Source organism: Mesocricetus auratus, unplaced genomic scaffold, assembly GCF_017639785.1.
Source record: "Mesocricetus auratus isolate SY011 unplaced genomic scaffold, BCM_Maur_2.0 Super-Scaffold_100009, whole genome shotgun sequence".
Lineage (NCBI taxonomy): Eukaryota > Metazoa > Chordata > Mammalia > Rodentia > Cricetidae > Mesocricetus > Mesocricetus auratus.
The window spans coordinates 3,150,079-3,162,449 of record NW_024429193.1 but is presented as its reverse complement, the minus strand read 5'-3'; the positions used below and the strand labels follow the sequence as shown (position 1 = coordinate 3,162,449).

The 12,371-nt window shown below is 42.7% G+C and overlaps 1 long non-coding RNA gene across 3 annotated transcripts in view; it reads right to left on the bottom strand.

The window, feature by feature from the left end:
- Window positions 1-2,561: 2,561 nt before the first annotated feature.
- Window positions 2,562-12,371, bottom strand: part of LOC110343432 — a 134,262-nt gene continuing 124,452 nt past the window's right edge. For all 3 annotated transcript variants that reach the window (XR_002385702.2, XR_002385701.2, XR_002385704.2), the window contains one exon: window positions 2,562-2,672. This is a non-coding gene — a long non-coding RNA (uncharacterized LOC110343432). The remainder of the gene's footprint in view (window positions 2,673-12,371) is intronic.

The window sequence follows — 12,371 nt, the reverse complement described above, 5'->3', positions numbered from 1 at the left end:
TGGCAGAAAGCATGATGGAACACTGTCCTACTAGGAATGCCTTTTTTTTTTTTAGCAACACACAATGCCATTCATGACCATTCTACACAAGCAGACCTCAGGAGGAACTACAGCACTGTGATACTGATAAGGGGGAAGGTGAGGGAGAAATAGGAAGGGGCTTGAGAAATGGAAAGGGACAACTGGACAGTAAAATGAGATGGTCCTCTGTAGCTCGACTCTGTAAAATCCTTTTAAAATATTGTGTCCCTCCATCCCCACCCATATTGAACATTTTACTATAAGAGAATTGACAAAATTTTAAGGTGATAGATGTACTAATTATCCTAATTTAATTATTACTTGATTTAGTTATGAATCAAATTGTCATTTTGCATCTCATAAGTACATGTATTCACGCATGTCAGTCAGTAAAAGAGAACATTTGTTAAAAACTAATATATATATATATATATATATATATATATATATAGTATTGGTAAATACATTTAAGCTAGATAGCACAGGCCTAATCCTAAAACTCAGGAAGCTGAGGCAGGAGGATCCCTACAAGTTTGAAGCCGGAATGGGCCACGCAAAACTTATGGAAAACATGAGAAGACAATTTCAGTAGAAAGCCTCCTGTACAAATGCTGTGAAAAGCTTTCATTTATATTGAAGAGCTTTGCGAAGGTCTGTGAAGCATGTGAGATACAAAGTCCTCAGAGTCTGAGAGAGGGGAGGACAGACGGCCCTAGGCACTTGTGCTCTGTGCACAATGCCCGCATGGAAGGAGTCACGTATGATCTTGACGTTGGATATTTCATAGAACGTAAGGTGACAAATGATATCTGCCTGGAAAGGCAGCTCTGTGTTGGCCAACTCTCCACATCCATCCTGTGACACCTGGGCTTGGGTTTTGTGGTTTCCTAAAGAATTCAGTCAGTTATTAGGTCACTCACACGAGGGTGCATTTCATCGGGATATAGGCTAATGCCTTTAAGCAAAACATTCGGTGGCAACATACGTATTAAGATGTTGAGCTGTGGCCACGTCCCCAGGTTCCCAGCTTGAGCTGCGAGTTTTCTGAGGGCAGTCAAGGCAAGCAAAGGAGTCCCAGTGACATCAAGGAAGGAAAGATTGGCTATGAGACTAAGGAAGCTCTGTGCAGGGAGGGAGGCAGGTGGAATGGAAGAGAATTATTTCCATGGAGTCAGAAGACCAGCAAACCACAAGAAAGAGAGAGAAGGAAAGAATCTTTGGTCCCAGAATGGGTGTGGAGGAACAGCCACACTCAACCAGAGAACAGGAACAGCTGGCCTTTGGATCTTTAACTGTTCTATGGGGTCAGCAGGTTTATAGAGAGGCCAAGTAGGCAAACAATCATCTTGCCCTCGAAATGATAATTCTATGGTGCTCTCTGAGAAACCAGTGAGAAAAGTGCCAATCCATCCTATTCTTTTCTTTCATTTATAGCCAGGAGCACGGCAGCTGTGCAGTCATGTTCTATTATAGCTCATTCCTTCAGTCAAAAGTCACCATGCATTCAGAAGGTGTTGGGTTCAGTGCTCCCACTCTGGTCGCTTTCTTTGAGCTAACCCTCTTAGAAGGAAACAGCCGTGAGGCAACAATTTAATGAGCACTATGGATGTGGAACAAAAAAAAATATCAGCTCCCGGTTTGCAGGAGACTGGAAACATTCAATGAATAAATATTTAAAATTAACATGGGATGAAATTAAAAAGAGCATCTGCTCAGAAATCAGGTATCCAGGAAAAGATTGGCAAGACAGAGACCCAAGACAAGGGAGCTGCACTACACGCTGACTGCAGGCAGAAGCAGCAGGAGTGCTTGGACCAGTTTTCTTATCATCATCATATCACACACAAAAAAGAATTATAACAATAAACACAAATAGCAGGGTTACAAGACTGGAAATGAAAATTGCCAATGGAAAGCAATACATCTGGCATATTAGGAGAGAGACTAGGCTTGTGGTCACTGGAGCTTGAAAGGTAGCTCTAGAATATTTCAACTGCTTATTATCCCATCCTATCAGATTTAGGAAAATTACAGACTGAACACTTAGCCTGTCTATGCTATTTTATAAATCAGTTCCAAATATTAAACCAGAAGACTGCTGTAATATAGAGGAAGCATGCACATTTTTTGAGTCAGAATGGTGAGAATAGGATCTGCAATATTGTTTCAGTGTTATAATTAATGTATAACTAACTCACTGATTAAAGAAAATAATCTGCATATATTTGTTTCTGTAGATCAGGAGAACACAGCCTTGAGTAAACGGACTGAGGACTAGAACTGTGCACAGTCTAAGTGTCTTATAGAATGAAAATCAACGAGTTAATATACAACACGTTTTTATGCTAAATCAGAATTGCAATTAATTGTTAAAGTAGCTAGCTACCCACTCCTTAGGCCTTCTTCCTCTAAAGTAAGTTGTGTTTATTTTGACTAAGATGGCACTGATGCTTGCCCAGCATTCAAGCCAGAGGATAATGAAGTCTATACACGCATAAACAACAAAATGAATAAGGGAAGTAAGCTTTCTTTTACCTGAACATGGATGTCCAATGTTATTTGATGAGGAGTCCACTGCTATGTGAGGATGTACAGACAGTCAGCATTGCTAAGAGGAGGGTCTTAACAACAGACAGCAGCTCCCCAAGAATCTGTTGGAGCGGAGCGGGAGACATTTTCTTCAGTGGTAGAGTCAATGATGAGCCACTCCTGGAAATAACCCCTAGTCCACACTTGCATATGATCAGCCCACACTGAAGTCAACAGGCTAAACAAACAAACAAGATCATCCTGAAAGTAGAAGGGGAGCGAGCTGAGAAGGAATGAGATTGTCGGGACTGGGAGGGAATATGGGGGGTAATGGAGGGCTAGCTGAGCACATATGCAGTTACATGTGCATAAGCACATGCCGGTGTGTCTGTGTTGTAGAAATCAGCTTTACCTCCATCTTGTGCCTGGTATATCAGGGGGAACCCCATGTACCCTGTAATTTTACAGACATTATGAACAAATGTGGTTAAATCACACCCCAAATGGGAGTCTGTAAACATTCATCCCTCTCTTCTGCTGCTTACAGCAGACGAACATGCACACTCACACGTACACACGTGTACACATGCACACATGCCTACTCACAAACATATACACATACATACACATATATAGACACATATACATACACATGCGCACACAGACACACACAGAGACACACATACACACATGTGCACATGCTTGCTTACACAGGCACATACCGACACACAGACACACACACATACACACTTTGACTTTTATTCCTGTTCTGGTTTATCCACAGTAGTTAATCTGATACAAGGAATTATAGTTAAGAGAAACCCTGAGGCACTCCTCTGCCTTCCACACAGGCTCCCCCTGGCCTCACTCACTGACGACTTACTGCTCAATTAAGTAGTCACGCTTGCCCATGAAGAACCTAAGTTTGAAAAGTGCAATGACAGTTAAATCACAGTAGCAACCATCTTGCAGAGGTCAGATGTCGTCTGGAGTCCTGAAGGATAGCTAGCTGCTTGGCTTTCACCTCTTTCCCGAGATATGGTGACTTCATCAGCTGTCTTCTTAGGGTTCCTTCCTCTGAATGATGTTCAAACATGGCAAACAAATCCACAACTGGTTTTGGGCTGTCTTAGTGTTTACCACAACTTTTTTTTTTCCAGTTTAAATTTAGATAAGAAACGAGGTTGCTTCACAAGTCAGTTCCAGGTCCCTCTCCCATTCCCTCCCTTCCTCCCGTGCCCTCCCCCCAACCCCCCCCCCGTTATCCCCTCATTCCCCCAGGGAGGGTGAGGCCCTCCATGGGGGTGTCCATAGTCTGTCATTTCATATAGGGCAGGGCCTAGACCCTTCCCCAAGAGTTCAGGGTGAGAGTGCACCTCACATTGTTCTATGGGAGTACAAAGTCCGTGTGTATACTTGGGATGGGTACTGATCTGCTGCCCAAGGCTCAATAGATTACCTAGGCCTCCTCACTGACACCCAAATTCAGGGGGTATTGATCAGTCCCACGCTGGATTCCCAGGCTGATGCCTCGGATTCAAGAGTTAACCTTTGTCTGGTCAGCTGTTTCTGGGGGTTAAACCAGCCCAGTCTTAATCCCTTTGATCACCAGTCCTCCCTCTCTGTTACTGGCTTTCTTGAGTTCAGCTCAGTACTTAACCAAGGGAGTCTGCCTCTTCTTCGATCAGCCACTAAATGAAGTTTCTGTTTCCCAGACTCTCTGGCCATAGGATTGTAGGCTGGCACTCCCCAGATGTATGTCTAAAATCCATATATGAAGACCCAGGATAGCCAAAACAACCCTGTTCAACAAGGCAACGTCCGGAGGCATCACCATCCCTGACCTCAAGCTCTATTATAGAGCTATAGTCCTGAAAACAGCTTGGTATTGGCACAAAAATAGACAGGTAGACCAATGGAATCGAATTAAAATCCGGGTATTAACCCACACACGTACGAACATCTGATCTTTGACAAAGAAGCTAAAAATATACAATGGAATAAAGAAAGCATCTTCAACAAATGGTGCTGGCATAATTGGAGACTGGCATGTAGAAGAATGCGGATCGATCCATGTTTATCGCCATGCACAAAACTTAAGTCCAAATGGATCAAAGACCTCAACATAAATCCAGCCACACTGAACCTCTTAGAAGAGAAAGTGGGTGGTACCCTTGAACGAATTGGTACAGGAGACAGCTTCCTGAACATAACACCAGTAGCACAGACAGTGAGATCAATAATTAATAAATGGGACCTACTGAAACTGAGAAGCTTCTGTAAGGCAAAGGACACAGTCAGCAAGACAAAAAGGCAGCCCACAGAATGGGAAGAAATATTCACTAATCCCACATCTGACAGAGGGTTGATCTCCAAAATTTACAAAGAACTCAAGAAGCAAGTCTCCAAAACAGCAAAGGACCCAATTAAAAAGTGGGCTGCAGAACTAAATAGAGAGTTTTCAATAGAGGAGTCTAAAATGGCTGAGAGGCACTTGAGAAAGTGCTCAACATCCTTAGCCATCAGGGAAATGCAAATCAAAACAACTCTGAGATACCATCTCACTCCTGTCAGAATGGCTAAAATCAAAAACACCAATGACAATTTATGCTGGAGAGGATGTGGTGAAAGGGGAACACTCCTCCATTGCTGGTGGGAGTGCCAACTGGTTCAGCCACTTTGGAAATCAGTATGGAGATTCCTCAGAAAAATGGGAATAAACCTACCACAAGACCCAGCAACTCCACTCTTAGGCATATATCCAAAAGATGCCCATTCATACCACAACTTCTTAACTGGTGCTAAAGTTCTTCTTGTGATTCTAATTCAGGTGAGAACTTTGTTCTTTTCTGCACACAGTGTAGGTGATCTATCTCTGAAATAATGCCTTGGAACTGTTGTTTTATACAGTTCATGATCATTTTTTTCCCTAAACTAGTTTCTGACCCCTAACTTCCCTTTTCTTTTATTTACACATTTTATTTTTTAGTATTTTATTTTTATTCTATGAAAACTCCTTGCATGTTTCCAAACTATCTTGCTAATATATCCATTCTGCTCCTCACTTTAAACCCCCTAATATTTCTGGAACAAAAGTCCTGAGAAATATAAACAGACAAGAACAGGATAAGCTGAGCCCTCGGCATGGTTTTATTTACTTTATGAAGTTCACTTTATTTTGACACTAGATTACCTGTTAATATGTAGGGCTTCATGGGCACTGGTCTATTTTTTTTAAAGCAAAACCACTGCTTCCAATTTTCACAAATTCCACACATACAGTGAGTATCTAAAAATGTGCCTTCCATGGATTCAGGGAAACAGCTCATCATGGGCCACTAAAATCAACACTGAATAATGTTTCGGAAGTGTCTCCAGAACACACAGCCAATGGGAAGGCAATAAGTAGGATGGGTGCTCTCAGCTGCTGGTCAGACCTCTTGAGGTCAGGAACATTTGTACTCACAGCTGCTACGTGATAATACTAAACTCTAAGTCATCTTGGGACACTGCTCTTGGCTGGAGCCAGCTGCTGTGTTCAAAGGCAGGCCCTTCTTCTTGGAGGACCTACATATGCATAAATCCCAGGTTCATGTGAGTTCAGAGACCAGTCGTCACCACGAAAGACACTCAGAAAGGCCCCAGCTGCAGAACTCCAACACTGGGTAGAAGACATACTGTGGCATCACCCCATGTCCTGCATCTCCAACTGCAGACCACGTTTTCATAACATGCTGTCTAAAAGACTCCCTATTATCTATTGACTTTATGAGAGGCAGCTTCCATGAAGCCCAAGCTGCAACACCTAGAAGATACAGTTCTGATTTGAAAAAATATTCACATATGTAAGTAAATAAAAATACATGTGAAATACCTAAATAATAGTAGCACTTTAGTGTGTGAAGCAGTACTGTGCATCAAACAAATGCTCTATCTGTTCAAGGTGCATACTTCACACACAATAACAGATGCTTCTGAGAGTCAGCGCCCATAATACATCACACCTTCCACTTGCATCCTTACATGTAAAACACTTCATGAGGTCGTGGCTATTATTTTTAACTTTGCCGACACAGAAATTCACCCTTAGAATGTTTAAACACCTTATTCTAGATGCACGGGCACTAATGTGGAGTGCTATGTTAAGGCCATGGAAGTCTCATTATGACATGGCTTTCTGTCCCATTTTTGTGTGGTATTCTTAAATGCAGAGTAGAAGCTGGATGTGGCAATCAGACTACAGCATCTGTATTCCCACTGCTTCCCCAAGCTGCCTATGTGTCATTAGTTGAACACTACAGCAAATTATAAGAATCCTTTAGGTAGCCATTTGCCAAGGCAGGGGACACTCGGTGTTGAGTTCCAGTCTGCTCTTTTAGCATGTGCGTCCTCCAAGCTCGAACTTACTTGCTGACGGGAATATTGTCAACACAGAGTTAAAATGTTGAGACAGAATGTGTAGGCCATTCTCACAGAATTAACATTTCATAGATTGCGACTGACAACTTCAGAAAACGGATACAAAACTGACTAATGAATGCCGAACAGATTAATAAGGTCAGTCATCACAGAGAATACTTGATGCTCACAGTCGACTGAAACAGATGCCTCCCATGGGCTAAGGTCAAAACATTCTAGGGCAAATGCCTCCTAATGGCTATTAATCCAAGTAACTTAGTCAAGAGTTCTGTTAAAGAAAATAATGTCATTGGTGACACATGCCTTTAATCCCAGCACTCAGGAGGCAGAGGCAGGCAGATCTCTGGGAGTTCGAGGCCAGCTTGGTATACAGAGCGAGTTCCAGGGCAGCCTCCCAAACAATATAGAGAAACCTTGTCTCATAAAACCAAAAAAATAAAAACAGGAAAGAAAGAAAAGGAAAAATAAAAGAAAATAGTGGTACTCAGACCATTGTTAATGTATCTTTGACATATATTTTCCAATTAACAGACATTTAAATGTAACAGTTCATGAAGGACACAATAAAGAAGAAGACTTCACTTAATGGTCTTTAGAGGGACACATCTAGATAGTATAAATGCTGGTTAGATCAGGAATTTTGGAGAAAAATAAAAAAAATGTATTTCTCCAATATTTATTAGGTAATATTTGCTATTATTTTAATGTGATAGCAATCACAGCTCTAGATTATTTTCCCATTAAAAAAATGTCACTCGATTTCTCAGCAAAGTTAAAATTAAAACCAGTATTTCAAGTCATAATTAGACTTCCCGTCAGGCATGATGGCATAGCAGACCATAGTCCTACTGGGTAGTTCTACCTCTTGAACACTGACTTTGAGCACATAATTAATAGTTTTCATGCCTTATTCAACTGCAAGTGTTGTAGTCACAATAATCTGTTGCAAAAATAACCAAGCATGCTTTGCACAAACTGCTACCAGCAAGCAGTGTACGTCACAGATTTTGGAGCAATTCTGACTTCTGTAATAGAGAAAGAAAACCTGGAACTTTCCTTCTGTATCAACTTTCCATACCAGCACACTTGCAGTACAGGGAAAGAAATGCAAGCTCTGTGATATTCTAACCATTCCGGTGCATATCAGTCATGTTAATCTTGGCAATCTTCTGAAGCTATAGTCACTGCATTTTCAGAATCACATTGTATAAACCATTGTAACTCATCTGAAATAAATGTTTACAAAATGGCCTTATAGGTGTCATTTTGGCTTGCATATTTGAATAAGTTCTGTACTAGGGGCATTAGTAACACATTAGCTGAAGCATGTTTCATGTTTGCAGTCTACACCCACAATTAGGAGTAGGTCTTAACAGTTGGCTTTTATTTCCTTCAGCCCTTGCTCTGTTAAACCGGGTCCTGGTGTGAACTCTGAAGAGAAAAATGAGGAAATCCAAAGGTTAACTGTCTTTGCGTTAGATCACAGAGCCACACATGAGTGGACCATAGAGAAGTTCCAAGCATCCGACCCTCACACGGTGGCTCTCCCATCCTTTTCAATTGACACTGACTCTGCCCAGTCTTTGCATTCTCTTGTGCTTACCTTACACCGCACACCACCCAAACACTGCTGCTGCTTCTGAGTCCTCCAACTCACTAACCAAGTTCATTTTTTTCTACTGCACCTTCCCTCTGAACATTCCTACAAATTAAAACTTAAAATGCATCCCTACACAACGATTTCCACATGGAATTTGTACTTCTGACAAAAGTAATAAACAGATTCTCTCTCTCTCTCTCTCTCTCTCTCTCTCTCTCTCTCTCTCTCTCTCTCTCTCTCTCTCTCTCTCTCTCTCTCTCTCTCTCTCTCTCTCTCTCTCTCTCTCTCTCTCTCTCTCTCTCTCTCTCTCTCTCTCTCTCTCTCTCTCTCTCTCTCTCTCTCTCTCTCTCTCTCTCTCTCTCTCTCCCCCCCCCCTCCATAAGCTCCTCATGTGTTCCTCACCGTTAGAAGCATACATTGCTCTCTGGAAGAGTCCTGGTATTAAAGCATAAAGGCTACACGTTTCAGCTTTTTCCTCTGGTAGCGCTCCCTTTATACCTCTATCCTCTCGCCATCCCTCCACATTGCCAGTTCCATGCACAAAGCCCGCCAAGGCAGCATCAGCTGGTTTCAAGCATATTGCCCTCCCCCACCCCTTGAAGCGCGCGGCCACCATTTCTCCACATGGGACTTAGAAATGCGGTCTTCGCATGAATTCTGCCTGGAATCAGCCCTCGCCAGTGCCGAGCTAGGGCTCTGATGACCTGCACCATCTCTGGATTTAGTCTTCCTCTGCCTGGCTCGGCTGTGTGCCAGGATCTTCTACTGAATAAACGCCGCCGCAAGGTCCTGAGCAAATAGGCTAAGTAGCCTGTGCAGCCTCACAGCTTTGGACCACAGGGGCAAGCCTTCCCCTGCAGAATGTTTATTCATGAGCCTTTCCCGGTCTCCCTAATCTTAGTCACCTGTGAATCACTGATAAATATCACTGCACCTTGCATAAATGGCTACCAAGCGAATAACCACATGACTTACTAATGAACGTCTCCTGTCGGATTTGATCTCTCTCGCCGTGTGCTTGCTCATTTTTACTTTGATTGATCCTCTCTGATACCACCACTGTCTGACTTCTTTCACTGAATTCCGCGTTGATGTGTGTCTCCTTAAATGGGTCATTAGACCCTGTAAAGGGCACAGAATAGAAGAAAAGGACCGTGTGGGTTGTTCCTCAGTTTCACTGAGGTGAATAAGGAAATCAGTCCACAACGCAACTGCCAAGCTACACGAACTGCATAAAGTGGCAAGATACTCTCTGATGGGTATTCAGGGTTGTTAACTTTTCCACACATGGAAAGAACCAAAACCCAAGCTGCTGGGGATACTGCGGGGGTTTTTTATGACTGAACAGTTTGCAGTGGAAAGTCACACCCTGCATCCAGTTTTTGTGAGGTGGGAAGACACACCTTAAATCTGGGCCACACCTTCTGCTGGCAGACTATGTAAAAGACACAAAGAAGGGGCTAGGGAGATGGCTCAGAGGTTAAGAGCACTGACTGCTCTTCCAGAGGTCCTGAATTCAATTCCCAGCAACCACATGGTGACTCACAACCATCTACAATTCAATCTGTTGTCCTCTTTTGGCAGGTAGGCAGAGCACAGTATATGTAATAAACAAATAAATCATAAAAAATGACACAAAGAAGTAAGTTCTTTCTCTTTGCCTGCTTGCCCTCACTTGCTGACAAGTTCATTCAATCACTAGTATTATTTCTTCGGGACTCTGGAACATGCTGGAGACCAGCTGAGACATCTAGCCACATGGACTAAACAATGACTATATTCTTAGGCATTGCATCAAGAGACAGCCATTATTGGGGAACTCAGCCTAGCTTGGAAGCCACTCTATTAAATCCTATATATTCTATATCAGCTTTGTTTCTCTGGAGAACCATAACTAATACATACATAATTCCAAACGATTCATCATGCCATGGCAGTTTATCCATGAATGTTCTCAACTACAGGTGAACTTCAAGCATGGGCTTTATGTGTAACAGGTATCTGGGCTTACCAAACCTGGCCATGGTCTGTCTACTGTCTGAGGTGTTTCACTGGGCCATCATTTCCCTGTTATTTTTTCTCACAGCAGTGAATGTCTTCCCACTGGTCACACAACATCTTTTCTTTTCTGTAGCTCCTCCCTCCACCAGCTTCCTGACTCCAAAGAAGTTCCAGAATTCTTGCCTAGTATCACCTCTTATGAAGACCCCAGAAGACGCTCACCAGCCACAGTGGAGACCTTATAATTTGTTCTTTTGAAACTGACCATCTGCTAATCCTGAATTCTCTTTGGAAAACCTCAAGCATACTCTCTCTCTCTCTCTCTCTCTCTCTCTCTCTCTCTCTCTCTCTCTCTCCTCTCTCTCTCTATCCTCTCTCCCCCTCCTGTCTCTCTTCTCTCCCTCTTCCTCCCTCCTCTCTCTCCTCTCTCTCCCCCTCTCCTCTCTCCCAACTCTCTCCCCTCTTTCTCTCTCCTCTCTCTCCTTTCTCCTTCTCTCTCCCTTCTTTTCCTCCTCTCTCTTTCTCCCTCCTCTCTCTCCCTCCCTCCCATCTCTCTCCTGTCTCTCTCCCTCCTTCTTCTCTCTTCCCCTCTCCCTCTCTCTCTCTCTCTCTCTCCTTTCTCTTTCCTCTACCTCCCTCTCTTCTCTCTCCCTCTCCCTTTCAATACCTCCTTCCTCCCTCCATCTTTTCCCTGAGTGTCTTAGTCCTTATTTCCTCCTGGTTCTTTTGTCATCTGACTGCACCACAGGAGTCATCTATCTCACTTCCAACATGACACTGACAAGCCTTTTCAATATTACAACTGAAGTATTACTCAAGAATCCCACTATCTCATTGTTATTCTGTATTTTTTCCTCCAGGAAACTATATGTACTGTACCCATGCCCATCTTCCTGGTGCTCAACATGATAAATAAACGAAAAGCCAAATGGTTCGAACAGATTAATTTCAACTTCATTCAAAAACCCATTTCAATCAAGATAGGAGATTGCCATCAAAGCACCATCAAACTAACTTGGTTACAATTATTTATGCTGCATACATGCAGGTCTGAATAAAACTTACAGAATTTTGTTCTCTCTGTCCACCATGTGGGTCCTAGGGATCTAGATCAAGTCATCATGCTTGGTAGAGAACATTTTTACCCCCTGAGCCATCTTGCTGTCCTTTGGATTTTTTTCTTTTTTAATTTTTAAGGGCAGGAAGAATGTTTGAGCATGAGGTGTCTCTCCAGAGGTTTATAGATAGAAGCATGGTTCTTGGTGCAGAATTGCTAATAGATAAGACATCTAAGGGATATTTAGATTATGAAGTCTCTGACTTCACTAATGGGTTAATCCATCAATAGAGTCATAATTTGATGCCATTATTAGAAGATGAAAAGCAGGAAGTGGTGTTATACTGGCTACTTTTATGCCAGTTTAAGGTAGGACAGGATCATCAGTGAGACGTGAACCTCTATTGGGAAAATGACCCTGCCCAGATAGGCCTATGAACAAGCCTGTAAAACTACTTTTTGAAATAGTGATTGGTATGTGAGCACCCATCCTATTGTAGGTCATGCCCTCCTCTGGGCTGGTGGTCCTAGGTGCTACAAGAAAAACAGGCTAAGCAATCCAGGAGGAGCAAGCTAATCACAGTTCTCCTCCCTGGCCTTACCTTTACCTCCTGGCTCCAGGTTTCTGCCCTGTCTTCGTTCCTCCCCTGACTTAACCTCAGTGATGAAGTGTGACCTGAAAGCTATAAATTGGAATAATCCTTTTCATTCCCAAATGGTCATGGTGTTTTCTCATAGCAATAG